At 44.2% G+C, this 11,766-nt stretch overlaps 1 long non-coding RNA gene across 2 annotated transcripts; it reads left to right on the forward strand.

Annotated features, from left to right (window-relative positions):
* Window positions 1-1,025: 1,025 nt before the first annotated feature.
* Window positions 1,026-3,905, forward strand: LOC108349935 (uncharacterized). Of its 2 annotated transcripts, none has more exons than XR_010063726.1 (3): window positions 1,026-1,064; window positions 1,991-2,129; window positions 3,734-3,905. It is a non-coding gene; the product is annotated as an uncharacterized LOC108349935 (long non-coding RNA). The 2 variants fall into 2 exon arrangements; XR_010063727.1 differs by having other exon boundaries at window positions 1,028-1,085.
* The last annotated feature ends 7,861 nt before the right edge of the window (window positions 3,906-11,766 follow it).

Below are 11,766 nucleotides of genomic sequence, written 5' to 3' on the forward strand. Positions count from 1 at the left end.
TTTTCTGGAGAGCACTAAGCAAACATGACGGCTTCACCCCATGTCCTTCACCCCGCACTCACCTCCACTTAGAACTTCCGGCCTCCTTCCTTCTTTGTTTCATTAGTTAAGAACCATTAAAAAATTCTACAAATGACCCAGAATGTTTACTTCAATGATATTAGACTGTTCTCTCTCTCTCTCTCTCTCTCTCTCTCTCTCTCTCTCTCTCTCTCTCACATACCAGCTGAGCATGTAGGTTGATGTCATTATGCAGGTGAAGGCAGACAAGATAAAACGAGGCCTGTCATTGGAGGAGAGAGGCGGGAACAGAGGTTTTAGAAGGAGAGGGAGAAGGAGGACCCAGATCCAGGTGGTCTTGAATTGCCAAAGTAGTTGGGATGGATTTCTGTAGACAAATTTATCTTATCTAGGTGGGAGGTTTATATCCTTATCAATTGGTTGTGAGTTTATTGTGTGGATGTATTGTGGATTGAGAATTTAACATATAAATCTGTTGGGTTACAGTTTGTTGAGTCTTGATTTCACTGGGTTGTTAGGAGTGTGAGCAGAGTCGGTGGCAGGGAGCCGAGATTGGCCAGCCCATGCTGGACTTCTAGAACCCTGATGTTACCGGGCAGCTGGAATCAGAGAGGTCGGGGTTAGCAGAGAGCCGCCGGGAGAGATACTAACCAGAGGTAAATTATGGTAAGTTCCATTTGGCCCCACGGGTGCCGGAACTAACACTAGAGACCAGAGGGGCAAGGTCCGCTCAGGTCTGAGAGGACTTGGGGTCAGTGTGGAGCTGTGGAGATAAACGAGCACTAGTTCCTATGGCCCCACGGAGCTGGAACCAGCAAGAGAGCACATGCCTGGGTCAGGGACTTTCAGCTGTGGGGAGTGGAGGGGTGCATGGTAGTGCTGCTATTTTGCCGCAACAGAGCAAGGGTTGTGATGGGCTTCTTAGGGATGGGCAGGGTGAGGATGCTGTACCTCTGTGACGTCAGTCGGGACATGATATTTAGTTAGCCGCTGGCTTCAGCTCTGTGGTTCTGTAAGCAATGGATCAGGAAGCTGAGCATTTGGTATCTGCCTGCTACACATCCGTAGGATACAGTTCTAAAAGAGAGGATTCTTGGGGGGGGGGGGTGTCACGTTGCTTGACTAAGATAATAGTGTGAAAACAACAAGTCATTTTCATCTTATTCGAAGAGAAACATATCTATGTATGAAAGCATAGATAGATTGATAGATAGATAGATTGATAGATAGATAGATTGATAGATAGATAGATAGATAGATAATAGATAGATAGATAGATAGATAGATAGATAGATAGATAGATAGACTGACTAACAGATAGACAGACAGAGAGAGAGTTAAATAGATAGAGTTAGAAGGCAACCATCCTACATGGCTGGGAAATACCCCAGGCTTCGGGGTTATTTAACAAAACTTCCGGTGCCGGGGCTGGACACCTTCTTATGAGTTATCGGTTGGAGGGACCAAAATCCCCAGAACTATGCAGGTTCTTGCCATCCCTTCCTCATGATTGCCTACCAGAGCCAGATGACAAAAGAGCCTATTGTTAAAGACGATGTGTATATTTTTGTATAGTATAGAGAAGTCAAGCTAGAACTGAAGCGAGAAACTTCCTCTCTGCCAGCTAGCTTTTGTGGTTCCAGAAGGTGCTATGAAAGCTGCTAAGGGGGAATGAGAGCGTCAGTGGTCTTATTCAGCTGTTAACCCTATGAACTATAAGGCCATCTACCGAGCAAAATGTGCCACTTATTCAATAGTGGCACTACAAGTGCTGGTTAAGTACAGCTCTGTAACTGGAATCAAGGCCAGTTTCAGAGAAGGGGATCCAGATCTGGTACTAAAGACCTGACCAAAACCCCACAGCTAAGGAAGTCATGGGTACTGGGAGTGAGTGGCTGAACACTGTTGTTAAGCTAAACTGACAAAGCATCACACTGCCTTCTAAATGTTTCTCTTTACCTGTAAGCAGAAGCTACTCAGCCTTCCTCAGAGAAGCCTCTTCAATGAACAATGGTAAGGCCGAGACTCACGCCTTCACAAGGTACTGAGATTACATGACAGATGAGTACTGATCCCTGAACAAGACATCTATACCTGTCCAGCAAAGGGTAAGAGAATGTTAAAGAAGAGACAGAAAGAGTATACTATCCAGAAAATAGGAATAGGACTGAGGAATGTGTCTTGCTAAGCAAGACACAGCCATTGCAATCACAAGCTCATAGCAGCTGGGATGCATCCGCTAGAGTTACCCAAGAATTAGTCAGTCAGCCAGCAGTCAAACATGAATGGAGGAGGAATTCAGAAGGCCCTACTTCTCAGCCGTGAGCTATGTACTCATATTTGCTATTGATGGCTTCCAGGAGATGGGGCTATCCCTGCCTCCCGTTGTCTACCCACAGGTGGCCCCGCCAGACTCCGAAGGCTCACTCTAATCCAGCGATCGCATAGGCAGCCACGGTTGATCTAAATGGGTCACAAAATAAAACCAAGTCGTGAATCTGAAAAGGAGCGGGTTTGGAGGAGGAGGCATTGACAAGACAGAGGGAGAGAAGGGAGTAAGGCAGAGAGTGGTCAGACTGCATCATAACCTCGTATGACAGTGTCAGTGAACAGAGTTAATGTAAAACCGAGCAATAGCAAACGACAACACCAACAGGTGCTGCTCGCCATACAGATTTAAACATAAATGTATAGACCGAATGATAGATTCACTTAGCATAAGCTTAGTTACATGTGAAAGTGAGAGTAGGGTTTCAGTTTCTTCTTTCTCTTCTTCGCGGTCTGTTAATAATAGACTGCGACAGGAACTAGTTGTGTTCCATAAAAAGAAGACTGTAGTAGGCCTGTACGATTTTTCTCCAAACTTGAAACAGCTGGTTGCATGTCCGCACAGGGCCTTTCTCTACACACTGACATTCAGTTATTCCCAGTCTACAGGGACACTTGCTTACTCAGCGATATATAATGAAAACTATCAAGTGCACAAATGTAACCAAGGAAGATTTTTCTTCTTGTTGAGAAGTCCCAAAACCACACCACCAGTTCTTAGCTTCCTATTTCTAGTCTACAGTCTCCTCATACTTCTCTCTTCACACACACACACACACACACACACACACACAGAGTGGCTAGACTTGCTCCTGTGTTTGCCAATGCTAGGGTAACAGGCCTTGCCACATGGCAGGAGGTTGGAGCCACCACTTACTGCCAACCAGGTTCATCCTCTTGCCTAGAGTCAGCCGAATGCTGGATTCCCAGGTCCTTCTTGGAGGAATGCAAAGCTGGGACTTGCGACAGTTTGGCTGCTGATCCAATCAGGGTCTGAGCTCAGAATAAACTCATGTAAGTCAATGTTCTGGAGATGGAGAAGAGAGATGAGATTCCTGGGCCTGCCAGACACCAAGACAGGACCTCACAGAAGTTCTGAAGAATGGGGGGCACATGATGAAGTGCCATGGCGAGAAGCTTAACCAGTGGGCTGCAGCGAAGGCTCACCGTCTACAGCAGTGGCTGTTCTTGCAGAGAATTTGAACTCAGCCTCCCCGTACCCACAGCAGTGGTTCAGAGTGACCCATAAGTCCAACTCTAGAGGAATCTGAGGCCACTGGCCTCCTCAAGCACCAGCATCCACATACACACACCTGGACACGCTTTAAAGAGAGAGCTAGTGGAAGCCAGGGGTGAATGCTAACACAACAAGCATGTCTTACAGGGACAAGATCTTCAGGAGCGAACTGTGAGAGAAATGAAATGAAGAACGAGTAAAGACCCCTAAGAGAGTCAAAGATGAATGAAGATACTCTTTCCTGAGCACAGGGGCCGGCGGGATGCAAGGCTTAACTCCCCACCAACTTCCTGCTCCAAAGATACAATAATTTCTACTATTTGGTTTGTTTTATTACTGTTTTTAAGTCAGAAGTCATAGTCACTCAATGTTAGAGCAGAACTAGAAAATGCAAGCATATAGTTCTTATTTTTTAATCAAATCTAAAAAATATGAATTGCTCCAAAAGGGCAACCTTCACCCTCTAACTACCAAAAAAATACCTAAATATCTTTTAACGAATCCCAAACACAGGGAGCTAACAGGATTATGTGGACTGTGTCTTATCAGTCATGTTTAGAGAAAAGGAAATTTGGTGAGTTTATGTGACATAAAACAATGTTTCTCTCTCAGATAATCAGGAGTTGGGGGTGGGAGTGAGAGTTTGGATTCCAGGCCTGCAAAAACTTGCTACTTGAAAATGTTTTTTTTAATTTGTTTATTTTATGTATGTGAGTACACTGTACAGTGTAGCTGTCTTCAGACACACCAGAAGAGACCATCAGATCCCATTACGAGTGGTTGTGTGTCACCATCTGGTTGCTGGGATTTGAACTCAGGACGCCTGGAAGAACAGTCAGTGCTCTTAACCACTGAGCCATCTCTCCAGCCCCTGACTTGAAAGTTTATTGGAAGGATTTGAATTGCACTTTAAAACAGAAACTGGTGTGTGAGAATCAGGGTGTGTCTAAAAAGCTGTTTAGAAAACATACACAAACGTTTGAATGTCGCAACTGTCAAAGCCCTGTGTGAAGAAACTCGACTTGTCCCTTTCAGTAGTTCAGCTCTTCCCTGGCCATTATGTCCTTCATGTCCTCAACACAGGACCCCAGAAGCAGGCTGACACAGTACCCACTGTAAAGAGCCTTCTTCACCAAAGGAAACGGAGTGCTAAGAGACATTGGCTTGCAAATCTAGTCAGGCACCTCCTTCAGCTACAGCACAGAGTTCCTCTCAGGCCTGCTTAATGGTCAGTAGTCATTACTTGTCCTGATTCAGATGCTCTGAATCAATGATAAGTTAGGCCTAGGGCAGCCACCTCTTGCCCTGTCATTAAAGCAGCCTATTTAGACCATCCTTCTCAGTAGCTCAAAAAGTCACAGTGTTCACTAGTGGAAGGCAGGAAAAGCTAGGCCGGAAAGAGCAGCAGACACTTGGTGGCCTTGCATAGCTCAAAGCTGTAGCTTCTGAACAATTACAAAACATGTCTGCGTGAAGCCCACGGGCCTGGGGATCAAGTCAGCATGTCCTTGGTATTTCCTAAGTCCAGATGTCTTTATCTTCCGGGCAGCGAGTCAGAGGCTGTCCAGATGGCATCTCGATTGCCTTTTGCCCAGCTGATTAAATTTCTAAGGCTGACAACTCTTCCAAATATTCTCCTCATTTTTGTAGTTGGCAAAAAGTAAGAGTCACTATGAGGGATTGGAAGCTAGAAGGTTCTGAATGGAGACCCTGAGCTCCTGGGATAACCACACCCAGAGCATCTCTGGCCACGTGGCTGAGGCTCAGGGATTATTTCCATTACAAATGCGTTATTTCTTGAGGACAGTGGAGTGGGGCAAGACTCAAGTGTGAATCTAGACTCAAATGTTGGCCCTTCAGAGTCCTCTGTTCTCTACTTTCCTACCTTGACCTTGCTCATGGCCCTGAGCCACTCTGGTCTTGTTTACTCATCAATACATTTGGGATAAGAATAGAACCCATGGCAAGCTCTGAACACGTAAAGCTTAAAGCATGCCAAAAGCTACAAGGGCACCTGGCACCGAGTAACTGTCTCCTCCAAGCACTTTGTCGTTGCCCCTAGCTACTTTTAAGGTACTGCTTCTTCAAGCACTGTCCTGAGTGAGGACAGGAATCCAGCCTGGTCATCCACAGGCTTTCTATGAGCAACGATATAAAAATGTCATCAGTTTTCAAGGGGCGTTCTCTCTTCATAGGCACTCTTAGAGGTTGAGCAGGGGAGAAAGTCGTCTCTCTTTCACAGAAGAAACAGGGACACTTGGAAGATAATGGTGTGTCTAAGGTCACAGGAGGGCCTGTGTCTGAAGATTGAAACCTAACAGGCTGTTGAACTCTGAGGATAATCCTGCCAACAAGAGAAAAATAGTGGTTAGCCTGGCAATTTTGTTCATCGGCTCAACCACCCCCCATAATGCTTTGAGTGGATGGCTTGTTTCTGGAAGAAAAAGAATTCCAATGAGACAAGAATGGCAAGTTGCTGTTGTTGCCTTCCTCTTTGCTTCCAAAGTTTACTGTTAGTGGCTAAAGCTATAACAACACAGAGAACATAAAGAAATATTTCAGAATGGCAGAAGTCAAGAAACAGAATAGGAATACTCAACTCTTGAAACCATTAGACTCGTCCGTTGTTCATTTACATTCTTAATTAGAGGAATGACAAGGGTAGATTTGGTCCCTTGCAAGCTTATTTTTAGCTTTAGGTTTTCTGATTTCAGTGCACCACTCTTGGGACCTCTGTGGTGATTTGAATAAAAATGGCCAAATAAGACTCATAGGGAGTGGCACTACTGGGAGGTGTGTAAAGAGAATCTCTTGTGTGCTGGGTGGATATATCACCTGTCATTGACAACTGTAAGGGTCCATGATTCACCAAAGAATGATACCCTGGTCTCAAATAGCATGTAAATGCAAAGAGTGTTTTATTCTGCAGAAGTCCAGCGTGCTGGGGGTCTCCCACTACCAAGATAAAGAGAGACATGAGTGTCTCTAATGTGAGCTTGCAGGCACATTAGGGAACTCCTGGGTGGGTGAGCTGTATGTTCAGTCCTTCTCTACAGACACTCCATTACTGGGTTGTCAGGGCTGGAAACTTGCTAAGGAGATCTGGAAATTGTTGCTGAGGAAGTACCTAAGGAAATCTGGAAACTGCTGCTGACCCATTGTCCTTCCCTCAGGCCAGGTGGCAGGGCAGCTTCTGAGGCCTGGACTTGCCTGGATTTGCCCAGTTCTAGAAAACAAAGACTTAGGCCTTGTCTCCTTAACTGCCAATTTGAAGCCTGTCGTGGAATCACAACAAAAACCTATGGCCTATAGGAAAGGGTAGAATAAAAGGTGGGATATCTGGTAGGTAGAAAGGATTTGGGGAGAGAGCCAAGCATAGGAAGATTTGCCTGGGACATAAAGAACAGACACATGAAAGTTGAGCAGAGGTAGAACAGAGATTAGAATAAATGGGGTATGAAGTTATGAACTAAAGAACGACCCAAAGCTAATAGCCAAGATGTTTGTAAATATAATAAAGCCTTAGAGTCATTATTTCTGGGAACATGAGTGCAGCTTACAGTAAACACCTCACAACAGAGGTGTGACTTTGTTGGAATAAGTGTGGCCTTGTTGGAGGAAGTGTGTCACTAGGGATGGCACCCAGGGTTTCAGAAGCCTGAAACAGCTCAGTGCCAACTCTTCTTGCTGCCTCTGGATCTGGGTGTCGAATTCTCAGCTACCCCTCTAGCACCATGTCTTTTGGCATGCCACCATGTTTCCCGCCATGATGATAGTGGACTGAACCTCTGACCTGTAAGCCAGCCCTAGTTAAATGGTTTTCTTTACTAAGGTTGCTGTGGTCATGGTATATCTTCACTGCAATAGAAACCCTGAGACAACCACGCTACTTCAGACTTGAGAGTTTATCTCTAAGCCCTAACTTCTATGCCCACACTCCAGTTGGGCTTCTCTGCCTTTGAATATTACATTCATTTTACAGTTTCAGAGGCAAACCCTTGGGGATGCCTTTAATATGTGTGCCTTTATAAAACACATTCAATGAAATAAAGAGAAGTCAATGGAGAACACTGACATTATGGTTAATTGAAAGTTAAGGCTTAGCAAGTGTTGTAACGTACTGCCTCTCCTTCCAGCATACATGGGTACAGAGAAGAATTAAATCCAGATTTGGGGAGATGGTCCAACATCAGACACCTTTTTAATGGCCATAATGAAGCCAAAGGAGATGAATATTTCCACTAACATTCAAGAATGGTCATCTTGGGAAGAGGTGAAACCAAGGGCAGGAAATGGAAACTGCCCTTGCATCAAAACAAGAAAGACTCCTCCTTCCCCTGAGTTCGCAGGCCAGGAGGACTTGGCCTTGGAAGTAAAGAAAGATTCAGGGTATTTCTGAGATGAAAGCCAGCTGTCCTTGACATGTGAGGACACTGTGCTCTCTCTCTGTTGGCTACAGTGTCACCAACAACTTGCAGAACAGCCCTCCCCAAATATGCATCCTATTGATTTCTTTGAATGGTGACTGGGGAACAGCTGGGACAGGAGGATGACCCTGCTCTCTCAGCCTAAAGTGGGGTCTAGATTTCCCAGAAGAAAGGTTTCCTCCCTCCAGCACACAGAGAGCATTCTCCTCAGTGTAGACAGAGTCAGATCAACAGATACCACTAACCTTCCAGTCGATTTACCCACAGATTCCTGACTACTTTTCCACAGTCCAGCATTCCTATCTCAAACAGCTTTTTTCTTTTCCACACATGTCCATAATTTATTGATCTTCATTAAAATGGAATAATACACACTCCTCCACCCCTGTGTCTAATTGTTTCTTTATATGGATCACCATGTACTATGTAAAAAAAACCGGAACATCAATTAGATCTCTATGCTTTATGGTCTGCTCATCTGTCTTCCATCAGTTCAGCTCCTAAACTATACCTATAGAAGTCAAAAGGTGGAGGGTAAAAGTCTTTCCTCCCTACAAAATCAAGCTGTACATGAGTGAAGCCAGGTCACCTCCCCGGAAATGACTGGTTTTGAAGAGACCGGTATTCAGCACAAGATACCCCCAAACCAAGTTCTTACCACAAAGGAGATTTATTCCCAGAGGAACAAAGAAAAGAGATCAAGAGACAAAGACAAGAGATAGAGGATGAGGGAAAAGACAAAAACAGTACAAGGGAGAAGGGAAAGAAGGGATTTGTCACAGAGAGGACAAAGGACTGCCTTTTGAAATCCAGGAGACAAACATGGCCCCTAGGCAAATGGGGGTTTATAAAGGTAAAGGGGAAATCCCATGGTAGAATGAGCTGTTTAATTTTAATTGGGCATGTTAATTAGGTGAGCCAACTGGAGCTCTCGGTTGTTAGATTTGAGTACTTTGGTAGCTGGACCTTGATAGTCAACCTCAGGAGGAGGAACTGACCAAATAAGTAAATAGACTTTAATGTCTAGCTTTAAGGATGTAATCTAACAGTTTTCAGCAAGGCAAAGGGAATGGGAAAGAAGGACAAGACCTGTCAAAGCCACGTTTGCCCTGCGTGGGCTGGCTAGAGTCCTTTCAAGGGTTACTGGCTCTGTGTAGTCTGATAACCCCATAGTGGTGCCATCTGCAAAGAAGCAATATTACAGTGGCTACTGGTTCCCACGATTACCCTGGCAGCCATGCCCTCTCACTAGTTCTGGCTCCGACGGGCCATTAGAACTAATGCTAATTCATTCCAGGTTAGTATCTCTCCCAGTGGCTCTCTGCTAGCCACGAACTCTCTGCTTCCAGCCACCCGGTAAAATCAAGACTCAACAAACTGTAACCCAACAATCAGATTTATATGTTAAATTCTCAATCCACAATACATCCACACAATGCACTGACAGCCAATTGATAAGGATATAAGCCGTTCACCTAGATAAGATAAATTTGCCTAAAGAAATTCATCCCAGCCACCTTGGCAATTCAAGACCACGCAGATCTGGGTCATCCTTCCCCATCACTGTCTCCATCTTGATTCCTTGCTTCTGTCTCTCTCCTCTCTTCTTCCTAGACTTTTTCTACACCTACTCTTCCTTCTCATCCAATGATAGCCTTCACCTTATCCTGGACCTGCCTTTCTGTATAAATGACATCATCCTACAGAACAGGGGCTGTTTAGATACGCAATGAGACAGCACACCATGCAACCCTCAAGGAGAGAGAGTTACTTTGAGAGATACTCTACTTTGGGTCTCCATGGCTCTACATCTCGTGTTATAAGAATTTGATTAAACGTAGACAAATTATCAGGAAATAAAGTGACCAGAATTAAACTTGACCATAAAGTATATTCAAATATTCAAGAATATTTTAGGAAACCAGGTAAGCTGAGCCACTGGTTGGGGTGCTGTGTAGTGGGATGAGGAACCAGGTTTGAGCCAAAAGCAGAAGCGAAACTAAACATACAGAAGAGAAAGCAGTAAGTCCCTGTAACATCTACTGTGGCTCACATGATCTAATAGGATTTACTCATGCAGTGCTTTTCAAACTTGGATCAGACAGCATAGTTTAGCTTGTATATTCTTGAAATGAATTAGCCTTTGAATAATAACCTGGGAAGTGCTCAAAGGCCAAAGCCCGATCTCTAGGGTCCTAAGTCACTCTTAGTGCTAATGACTTACAGCAGTGGTTCTCGACCTTCCTAAGGCTGCCACCCTTTAATACAGTCCCTCATGGTGTGGTGACCTCCAACCGTAAAATTATTTTGTTGTTACTCCATAGCTTTAATTTTGCTACTGTTTTAAATCATGATGAAAATATCTGTGGTCTCCAGTGGTCTTAGGTGACCCCTGTGTAAGGGTCATCCAACACCAAAGGAGTTGGCGAACAACAGGTTGAGAACCATTGACTTAGAAGCACCAAAGTGATCACAGAGACCTCACTAGACATGAAAATGGTCAGTTCTTCAGAGTCATCCACTAACTAATCATAGACCATAAAGGATGATCTTGAGTGGAATAATAAGGTATATGGAATTTGTATGCCATGTGAATAGTTCATATATGGACACATTGCTGTGGCAACCGGTCAATACATGGTCCCACTGCCTTTTCTCAGCTTATCTTTTCTCTCTGAAAGAAATCATCCCCAGTGTGCATCATGGCTGCTCTATCTCTTCCTGGCCACCCCAGCCCATGGCACTGTGAGTAGATTGGCATTAGAATGTGTTAGTACCCCACCATTTGCACCAGATAGCCTTTTCTAGTTTTTGTTTGCCAAGACGAAACAATGCCATCTCCGAAGAAGGAGAAAGCAGATTGTCAAGACACAGCAAGTGTGACTCCATTTATTGGCTCAAGCCAACTTTGTTACATCGGTAAGTTGGAAACTATAATTTTAAACTAGAGTAACGGTGTCTTAAATAAGGAAGTTCCTTATAGAAAAAATAGCCAAGGGCCAGGGAGGTTGCTCAGCGGCTAAAGGTGCTTGCTGCACAAGTCCGATGACCTGGGTTCAATTCCCAGATCCTATATAAAGATGGAGGGAAAGAACCGACTCCCCAGAATTGCCCTCTGACCTCCACCTAAGCCCAAACACATCAAACATGCACATACATCAGTAGTAAACAAAATTAAAAATTTAAAGAAAAAAAAAAGCTAGTCTAATTCCATCATTGGTAGTATAAATGATACAGAACCAGGTAGTGACAAAGACAAGATTCTGACTCATTTTTCTGTGATCTTTGGGAAGTATTCATAAGCAGAGTAGAAGGAGTGATGAGCTTGTGACATAGAGGAACTGAACATTTTTAACTTACAAAGGGAAGGATTGGAGACATTATCATTTTAAATACCCATAGGACTGGTAGATATGAAAGGGCTTGAATTTACCCAGTTAGTAGCTGGAGGAAACCAGGCACTCTATGGGTACAAGATAGGGAAGATTTTTACAGTTAAATAAAAGCCTTATCGTATATATTAACAGCTAAAATTGCCCAGACCAATTTCTTGAGGGATGGTGAGTTTTCTGTTGCTGAGACATTTTGAGGAAGACTGAAAAAGAGTGCAGTATGTCTAACCACAGCAGTGGAGCAAAGGGCTGTGGAGGGGAGAATTGAGGCATGAAAATCATTTGAATGGGGTGACCTTTAGGAGAATGTGATTCTTTACAATCTGGAATCAAATAAGGGCTTCATTCGTGCCTCTGAACT

Source organism: Rattus norvegicus, chromosome 2 (genome assembly GCF_036323735.1).
Source record: "Rattus norvegicus strain BN/NHsdMcwi chromosome 2, GRCr8, whole genome shotgun sequence".
NCBI classification, from domain to species: domain Eukaryota; kingdom Metazoa; phylum Chordata; class Mammalia; order Rodentia; family Muridae; genus Rattus; species Rattus norvegicus.